The sequence below is a fragment of the Mus musculus genome, chromosome 6, assembly GCF_000001635.26.
Source record: "Mus musculus strain C57BL/6J chromosome 6, GRCm38.p6 C57BL/6J".
NCBI lineage: Eukaryota > Metazoa > Chordata > Mammalia > Rodentia > Muridae > Mus > Mus musculus.
Genome location: NC_000072.6, coordinates 109,062,420 through 109,072,726, shown reverse-complemented (window position 1 = coordinate 109,072,726; position 10,307 = coordinate 109,062,420).

The window sequence follows — 10,307 nt, the reverse complement described above, 5'->3', positions numbered from 1 at the left end:
ATTTTCTGTATCCATTCCTCTGTTGAGGGGCATCTGGGTTCTTTCCAGCTTCTGGCTATTATAAATAAGGCTGCTATGAAGATAGTGGAGCATGTGTCCTTCTTACCAGTTGGGGCATCTTCTGGATATATGCCCAGGAGAGGTATTGCTGGATCCTCCGGTAGTACTTTGTCCAATTTTCTGAGGAACCGCCAGACGGATTTCCAGAGTGGTTGTACAAGCCTGCAATCCCACCAACAATGGAGGAGTGTTCCTCTTTCTCCACATCCTCGCCAGCATCTGCTGTCACCTGAATTTTTGATCTTAGCCATTCTGACTGGTGTGAGGTAGAATCTCAGGGTTGTTTTGATTTGCATTTCCCTGATGATTAAGGATGTTGAACATTTTTTCAGGTGCTTCTCTGCCATTTGGTATTCCTCAGGTGAGAATTCTTTGTTCAGTTCTGAGCCCCATTTTTAATGGGGTTATTTGATTTTCTGAAGTCCACCTTCTTGAGTTCTTTATATATGTTGGATATTAGTCCCCTATCTGATTTAGGATAGGTAAAGATCCTTTCCCAAACTGTTGGTGGTCTTTTTGCCTTATTGACGGTGTCTTTTGCCTTGCAGAAACTTTGCAGTTTCATGAGGTCCCATTTGTCCATTCTCGATCTTACAGCACAAGCCATTGCTGTTCTGTTCAGGAATTTTTCCCCTGTGCCCATATCTTCAAGGCTTTTCCCCACTTTCTCCTCTATAAGTTTCAGTGTCTCTGGTTTTATGTGAAGTTCCTTGATCCATTTAGATTTGACCTTAATACAAGGAGATAAGTATGGATCGATTCGCATTCTTCTACATGATAACAACCAGTTGTGTCAGCACCAATTGTTGAAAATGCTGTCTTTCTTCCACTGGATGGTTTTATCTCCCTTGTCGAAGATCAAGTGACCATAGGTGTGTGGGTTCATTTCTGGGTCTTCAATTCTATTCCATTGGTCTACTTGTCTATCTCTATACCAGTACCATGCAGTTTTTATCACAATTGCTCTGTAGTAAAGCTTTAGGTCAGGCATGGTGATTCCACCAGAGGTTCTCTTATCCTTGAGAAGAGTTTTTTCTATCCTAGGTTTTTTGTTATTCCAGATGAATTTGCAAATTGCTCCTTCTACATCATTGAAGAATTGAGTTGGAATTTTGATGGGGATTGCATTGAATCTGTAGATTGCTTTTGGAAAGATAGCAATTTTTACAATGTTGATCCTGCCAATCCATAAGCATGGGAGATCTTTCCATCTTCTGAGATCTTCTTTAATTTCTTTCTTCAGAGACTTGAAGTTTTTATTATATAGATCTTTCACTTCCTTAGTTAGAGTCACGCCAAGATGTTTTATATTATTTGTGACTATTGAGAAGGGTGTTGTTTCCCTAATTTCATTCTCAGCCTGTTTATTCTTTGTGTAGAGAAAGGCCATTGACTTGTTTGAGTTAATTTTATATCCAGCTACTTCACCGAAGCTGTTTATCAGGTTTAGGAGTTCTCTGGTAGAATTTTTAGGGTCACTTATATATACTATCATATCATCTGCAAAAAGTGATATTTTGACTTCCTCTTTTCCAATTTGTATCCCCTTGATCTCCTTTTGTTGTCGAATTGCTCTGGCTAATACTTCAAGTACTATGTTGAAAAGGTAGGGAGAAAGTGGGCAGCGTTGTCTAGTCCCTGATATTAGTGGGATTGCTTCCAGCTTCTCTCCATTTACTTTGATGTTGGCTACTGGTTTGCTGTAGATTGCTTTTATCATGTTTAGGTATGGGCCTTGAATTCCTGATCTTTCCAGAACTTTTATCATGAATGGGTGTTGGATCTTTTCAAATGCTTTTTCTGCATCTAACGAGATGATCATGTGGTTTTTGTCTTTGAGTTTGTTTATATAATGGATTACATTGATGGATTTTCGTATATTAAACCATCCCTGCATCCCTGGAATAAAACCTACTTGGTCAGGATGGATGATTGCTTTAATGTGTTCTTGGATTCGGTTAGCGAGAATTTTATTGAGGATTTTTGCATCAATATTCATAAGAGAAATTGGTCTGAAGTTCTCTATCTTTGTTGGATCTTTCTGTGGTTTAGGTATCAGAGTAATAGTGGCTTCATAAAATGAGTTGGGTAGAGTACCTTCTACTTCTATCTTGTGAAAAAGTTTGTGCAGAACTGGAATTAGATCCTCTTTGAAGGTCTGATAGAACTCTGCACTAAACCCGTCTGGTCCTGGGCTTTTTTTGGCTGGGAGACTATTTATAACTGCTTCTATTTCTTTAGGGGATATGGGACTGTTTAGAAGTTCAACTTGATCCTGATTCAATTGGTACCTGGTATCTGTCCAGAAATTTGTCCATTTCGTCCAGGTTTTCCAGTTTTGTTGAGTATAGCCTTTTGTAGAAGGATCTGATGGTGTTTTGGATTTCTTCAGGATCTGTTGTTATGTCTCCCTTTTCATTTCTGATTTTGTTAATTAGGATTTTGTCTCTGTGCCCTCTAGTGAGTCTAGCTGAGGGTTTATCTATCTTGTTGATTTTCTCAAAGAACCAACTCCTCGTTTGGTTAATTCTTTGAATAGTTCTTCTTGTTTCCACTTGGTTGATTTCACCCCTGAGTTTGATTATTTCCTGCCGTCTACTCCTCTTGGGTGAATTTGCTTCCTTTTTTTCTAGAGCTTTTAGATGTGTTGTCAAGCTGCTAGTATGTGCTCTCTCCCGTTTCTTCTTGGAGGCACTCAGAGCTATGAGTTTCCCTCTTAGAAATGCTTTCATTGTGTCCCAAAGGTTTGGGTAAGTTGTGGCTTCATTTTCATTAAACTCTAAAAAGTCTTTAATTTCTTTCTTTATTCCTTCCTTGACCAAGGTATCATTGAGAAGAGTGTTGTTCAGTTTCCACGTGAGTGTTGGCTTTCTGTTATTTTTTTTGTTATTGAAGATCAGCCTTAGTGCATGGTGATCTGATAGGATACATGGGACAATTTCAATATTTTTGAATCTGTTGAGGCCTGTTTTGTGACCTATTATGTAGTCAACTTTGGAGAAGGTACCATGAGGTGCTGAGAAGAAGGTATATCCTTTTGTTTTAGGATAAAATGTTCTGTAGATATCCGTCAGATCCATTTGTTTCATCACTTCTGTTAGTTTCAGTGTGTCCCTGTTTAGTTTCTGTTTCCATGATCTGTCCATTGGTGAAAGTGGTGTGTTGAAGTCTCCCACTATTATTTTGTGAGGTGCAATGTGTGCTTTGAGCTTTACTAAAGTTTCTTTAATGAATGTGGCTGCCCTTGTATTTGGAGCATAGATATTCAGAATTGAGAGTTCCTCTTGGAGGATTTTACCTTTGATGAGAATGAAGTGCCCCTCCTTGTCCTTTTTGATGACTTTGGGTTGGAAGTCAATCTTATCAGATATTACGATGGCTACTCCAGCTTGTTTCTTCATACCATTTGCTTGGATAATTGTTTTCCAGCCTTTCATTCTGAGGTAGTGTCTATCTTTTTCTCTGAGATGAGTTTCCTGTAAGCAGCAAAATGTTGGGTCTTGTTTGTGTAGCCAGTTTGTTAGTCTATGTCTTTTTATTGGGGAGTTGAGACCATTGATGTTAAGAGATATTAAGGAAAAGTAATTGTTGCTTCCTGTTATTTTTGTTGTTAAAGTTGGCATTCTGTTCTTGTGGCTGTCTTCTTTTTGGTTTGTTGAGGAATTACCTTCTTGTTTTTTCTAGGGCGTTGTTCCCATTCTTGTATTGGTTTTTATCTGTTATTATCCTTTGAAGGGCTGGATTCGTGGAGAGATAATGTGTGAATTTGGTTTTGTTGTGGAATACTTTGGTTTCTCCATCTATGGTAATTGAGAGTTTGGCTGGGTATAGTAGCCTGGGCTGGAATTTGTGTTCTCTTAGTGTCTGTATAACATCTGTCCAGGCTCTTCTGGCTTTCATAGTCTCTGGTGAAAAATCTGGTGTAATTCTGATAGGCTTGCCTTTATATGTTACTTGACCTTTTTCCCTTACTGCTTTTAGTATTCTATCTTTATTTAGTGCATTTGTTGTTCTGATTATTATGTGTCGGGAGGAATTTCTTTTCTGGTCCAGTCTATTTGGAGTTCTGTAGGCTTCTTGTATGTTCATAGGCATCTCTTTCTTTAGATTTGGGAAGTTTTCTTCAATAATTTTGTTGAAGATGTTTGCTGGTCCTTTGAGTTGAAAATCTTCATTCTCATCCACTCCTGTTATCCGTAGGTTTGGTCTTCTCATTGTGTCCTGGATTTCCTGGATATTTTGAGTTAGGATCTTTTTGCATTTTCCATTTTCTTTGATTGTTGTGCCGATGTTCTCTATGGGATCTTCTGCACCTGAGATTCTCTCCTCCATCTCTTGTATTCTGTTGCTGATGCTCAAATCTATGGTTCCAGATTTCTTTCCTAGGGTTTCTATCTCCAGTGTTGCCTCATTTTGAGTTTTCTTTATTGTGTCTACTTCCCTTTTTAGGTCTTAATGGTTTTGTTCATTTCCATCACCTGTTTGTATGTTTTTTCCTCTTTTTTTGTAAGGACTTCTACCTGTTTGATTGTGTTTCCCTGTTTTTCTTTAAGGACTTGTAACTCTTTAGCAGTGTTCTCCTGTATTTCTTTAAGTGATTTATTAAAGTCCTTCTTGATGTCCTCTACCATCATCATGAGATATGCTTTTAAATCTAGGTCTAGGTTTTTGGGTGTGTTGGGGTGCCCTGGACTGGGCGAAGTGGGAGTGCTGGGTTCTGATGATGGTGAGTGGTCTTGGTTCCTGTTAGTAGAATTCCTATGTTTACCTTTTGCCATCTGGTAATCTCTGGAGTTAGTAGTTATAGTTGACTCTGTTTAGAGATTGTTCTTCTGGTGATTCTGTTACCGTCTATCAGCAGACCTGGGAGACAGATTCTCTCCTCTGAGTTTCAGTGCTCAGAGCACTCTGCTGGCAAGCTCTCTTACAGGGAAGGTGCGCAGAAATCTTGTTTTTGGACCTCCTCCTGGTCGAAGAAGAAGGCCCAAAACAGGGCCTTTCTCAGAAGCTGTGTTGCTTTGGCAGTTCCCAGAAGCTATCAGCTTCTGTGGTGCAGACTCTCACCTGTGCAGACTAAATTCCTAAGTTCCAGGGATTCCTGGACCCAAGATGGCGACAGTTGCTCCTGAGGGTGAGGCCACCTCCCGAGCCAGGTGGACACCTGTCCTCTCGTCCGGACGATGGCCGGCTGTCTGCGGCCTGCAAAGGGTGCTGCCTCAGCGGCTCTGTGCTTCCGCCTGTCCCAGAAGCTGTCCGGTTCTCTGGCGCACCCTCTAACCTGTTCAGACTAATTTCCTAAGTTCTGCTGAGTCCCGGAACCAAGATGGCGACCACTGCTGCTGAGGCTGAGGCCGCCTCCTGAGCCAGGCGGACACCTGTCCTCTGGTCCGGACGGTGGCTGGCTGTCTGCGGCCCGCCAAGGGTGCTGCCTCAGCGGCTCTGTGCTTCCGCCTGTCCCAGAAGCTGTCCGGTCTCTGGTCCGGATGGTGGCCGGCTGTCTGCGGCCCACCAAGGGTGCTACCTCAGCGGCTCTGTGCTTCTGCCTGTCCCAGAAGCTGTCCGGTTCTCTGGCGCACCCTCTCACCTGTTCAGACTAATTTCCTAAGTTCTGCTGAGTCCGGGAACCAAGATGGCGACCGCTCAATAAATATCTTAATTAATGACAATAATAATAAATTTATGGGCTGCCTTTCTCCTCGTGTAATTACCTACTTTAAGCTGCCAGATCAACATGACACAGGGCAACAACAGAATATCCAAGAGTAGTCTTGGTGAGGATCCAGTATTGAGAGTGTAGCAGAAGTTAGAGGCCTTAAACCAGACCAATGTATCATTGAAATGAACATTTGAAAGTAAATATTGTGAGACACACCATGACACACTACAGTGTCTATGTTGAAATGTTGTGGTTGTTCTTTTTGTTTCTTTTTCATTTGTTTGTTTTCTTTTGCATGGGGAGTTTGCAAGGGCAAAAGGTAAAGGCAAAGAGACAAGGAGCTTAGTGGGGTTGGGGTGCATGATGTGAAACTCAAAAAGAATCAATAAAAAGTTAAAAAGAAGAAAGAAAGAGAGAGGGGGAGAAAAGATAGAAAAGAAAGAAATTATACATCATTTTTTTTATTCAAAAACTTTTGTAGCTGTTATAACTGCCAAAGACTTTAATAAGGAGATTATTTGCCTTTCAGAACTGACAAGAACTGTTACATGAAAAATCCCACCCATTAGGGCTGAGTGCTGCTAATTCAACCCAAATCTTTTATCAAATACATGCAGAGTTTGCTTCCTGAGTTTAAAACGAGAGAGAAAACATTCAAAAGTCTTTCCCCATCCACTTCCTAAAATCAGTTTGTTTTCTGCAGCATGTTGAGGCACATTTCACTAAAATATTCCTAAATGTAGTGCAAAAACCTACCAGACATTCAAGGGCTCAGGATATCAATTGTTTCCTTTCTTATCCTAGAACAAAAATCTATTAATAATGAGGTTATCACTAGTATTTGCATTTGTCATTGAAACTAAAAAAATAAAAATAAAAAAGGAAGAAAGAAAGAAAGAGAGAAAGAAAGAAAGAAAGAAAAAAGAAAGACTTCAGACCTACAGATTATGCAGATCAAGGCAATTTAATCTTTAACAACCCCATAAGTTAAAATCTTTCTCACATAAAGTTAATACTGCCAGACAAATTATCAGACGTTAATAAGAGTCTTTTTTAAACAACGTCTTAATTTTAATTTTAAATTAGTATATATAGCATTATGTTTTGTTATGGCATTTTCAAACAATGTGCTTTTCCTAATTCTCTTTCTCACTTTGCCTCACCTTCTTAAGCTTCTTGCCCCTCATAGCCTCCTCCCACTGCTCTCCTCACATATGTCTCATTGATTTCCACCTCTGCTCCAAATGCCTCTTTCACCCCTCCCATGGCATTGATCATAGTATAAAAGCTTATATTCACACTCATCCACTAACATATCCACATGTAAACATTGTGAGCTATGATCCACAGATGAGAGAGACAGTTTTTGTCTTTCAGGGTCTCAGTTATTTCCTTAAGACAATATCTTACAGATCCATCTGTCTCCTGAATACTTTATTTTGTTCATCTATAAAAAAGTATTTCTTAATATGCTTACAATGCTCTGAAATGGAAAGCAAAGTTAAAATGATTTATGATGATATGTGAAGATTTGCCCAAACAAAAAGAATCATTTGCTATGAAATTCTATGTAAAACTTTCTATTAAAAATATGCAATAATAATATATAAAACATCCACATTTTATTATATGCTATACTACAACACATCTTACAATCATACCTTAAGCTAACCTAAAGCAACTTTCTAAAAATTAATATACTCCTAAATCTGTAATGTATTCTATTATTATTTTATATAACTGTCTTACTTTATTAAAGCCTTAGCTGTAGTGAAACAGGATTAAAAAGTATAAATAGGAAAATAAAGGGCTTTTGTTTTCTTATAATTTACAGAAAGCCAGGTATGGTAGACCTGGAAAATGGCTCAGTAGATAAAAGAACTTGCCACACAAAACTGATATTTGAGTTCAAATCTCTGGAAATCCATGTTTAAAAACAAATAAATAAAAAACATGTAATAATGCACATCTATAATTCTAACACTTCTACAGTGAGATGGGTGGCAGAAATGTGGTAAATTCCTGGAAATTTGTAGACCAGTTAGAATGGAGAATGGGGTGAAATGGCAATAATAATAAACACTCTGCCTCACAACAACGTAGAGAACAAGAAACCACTCCTGAAGAGTTGTCTTCTGACCCATACACACACCATGGCACATCCATGCCCCCACTCACACATACATCATTCCAAAGCACATACTGACTCACACACACACACACACACACACACACACACACACACACACACACACCATGGATAGAGAGGCTCATTCCCACAATATCAACATTCAGGAGACTTGCCACAAACTCAACAGCTACATAGTGAGTCTCAAGCTGGGGCTGTGGAGTGAAACTCCATAATGAAAAAGAAAAAGCATAAATGGTAACTGATAAATAATGGCTTATGCTTATAAAGTAGTTATTCTGTTCTTAGTTGCTTAGATACTAAGTCTTTTATTTTCCACAGTGACTCACTAAGGTGGTAACCAACCAAAGTAAAGAGAGGTTATGTAACTTCTACATCATCACACAGCTAATAAATGGGCATAGACTAGTTATTGAAAGGAAAGATAAGGAGTCCTTACTGGGCAGACATCTTGGTTCCGGGACTCCGCTGAGAGTAGTCTGCACAGGTGAGAGTGTGGACTACAGAAGCTAAAAGCTTCTGGGACAGGCAGGAGCCAGAGAGCTTCTGAGGCAGCCCCCTTTTTCGGGCCCCAGACATCCGGGCACCTTCCCGGCTAGAGGATAGGTGTCCGCCCGGCCCAGGAGGGTTTTGCCTGAGCATCGGTGGCAGACATCTTGGTTCCAGGACTCCTTTGAGAGTAGTCTGCACAGGTGAGAGTGTGGACTACAGAAGCTAACAGCTTCTGTGACAGGCCGAAGCAACACAGCTTCTGGGACAGGACCTGTTTTGGGCATTCATATTCGGCCAGTAGGGAGGTCCGAACGCCAGATATCTGTGCACCTTCCCTGTAAGAGGAGAGCTTGACTGCTCTGACCACTGAAACTCAGAGAGCACTAATCTCCCAGGTCTGCTGATAGAGGCTAACAGAATCACGAGAGGAACAATCTCTAACCAGAGGCAACTAAATCAACTAACTCCAGAGATTACCAGAGGGGGAAAGGTAAATGTAAGAATATACTAACAGAAACCAAGACCACTCACCACCATCAGAACCCAGAACTCCAACCTTGCCCAGTCCAGGGCACCCCAACACACCCAAAAAGCTAGACCCAGATTTAAAAGCATATATCATGATGATGGTAGAGAACATCAAGAAGGTCTTTAATAACTCACTCAAAGAAATACAGGAGAACACTTCTAAACAGGTAGAAGACCTTAAAGAGGAAGCACAAAAATCCCTTTAAAAATTGCAGGAAAACACGACCAAACAGGTGATAGAATTGAAGAAAACCATCTAAGACCTAAAAAGGGAAGTAGACACAATAAACAAAAAACAAAAAAAAAAAAAAAACAAAGTGAGGCAACGCTGGAGATAGAAACCCTAGGAAAGAAATCTGGAACCATAGATGAGAGCATCAACAACAGAATAAAAGAGATGGAAAAGAGAATCTCAGGTGCAGAAGATTCCATAGTGAACATCGGCACAACAATCAAAGAAAATGAAAAATGCAAGAAGATCCTAACTCAAAACATCCAGGAAATCCAGGACACAATGAGAAGACCAAACCTACGGATAATAGGAGTGGATGAGAATGAAGATTTTCAACTTAAAGGACCAGCAAATATCTTCAACAAAATTACAGAAGAAAACTTCCCAAACCTAAAGAAAGACATGCCCATGAACATACAAGAAGCCTACAGAACTCCAAATAGACTGGAGCAGAAAAGAAATTCCTCCCGACACATAATAATCAGAATAACAAATGCACTAAATAAAGATAGAATATTAAAAGCAGTAAGGGGAAAAGGTCAAGTAACATATAAAGGTAAGCCTATCAGAATTACACCAGATTTTTCACCAGAGACTATGAAAGCCAGAAGAGCCTGGACAGATGTTATACAGACACTAAGAGAACATGAATGCCAACCCAGGCTACTATACCCAGCCAAACTTTCAATTACCTTAGATGGAAAAGGAGAAGTATTCCATGACAGAACCAAATTCACACATTATCTTTCCACAAATCCTGCCCTTCAAAGGATAATAACAGAAATAAACCAATACAAGGATGGAAATCATGTCCTAGAAAAAGCAAGAAGGTAATCCCTCAACGAACCTAAAAGAAGACAGCCACAAGAACAGAATGCCAACTTTAACAACAAAAATAATAGGAACCAACAATTACTTTTTCTTAATATCTCTTAATATCAGTGGACTCAACTCCCCAATAAAAAGACATAGACTAACAGACTGGCTACACAAACAGGACCCAACATTTTGCTGCTTGCAGGAAACCCATCTCAGGGAAAAATATAGACACTACCTCAGAATGAAAGGCTGGAAAACAATATTCCAAGCAAATGGCCTGAAGAAACAAGCTGGAGTAGCCATTCTAATATCTAATAAAAATGACTTCCAACCCAAAATCATCAAAAAAAGACAAGGAGGGGCACTTCACA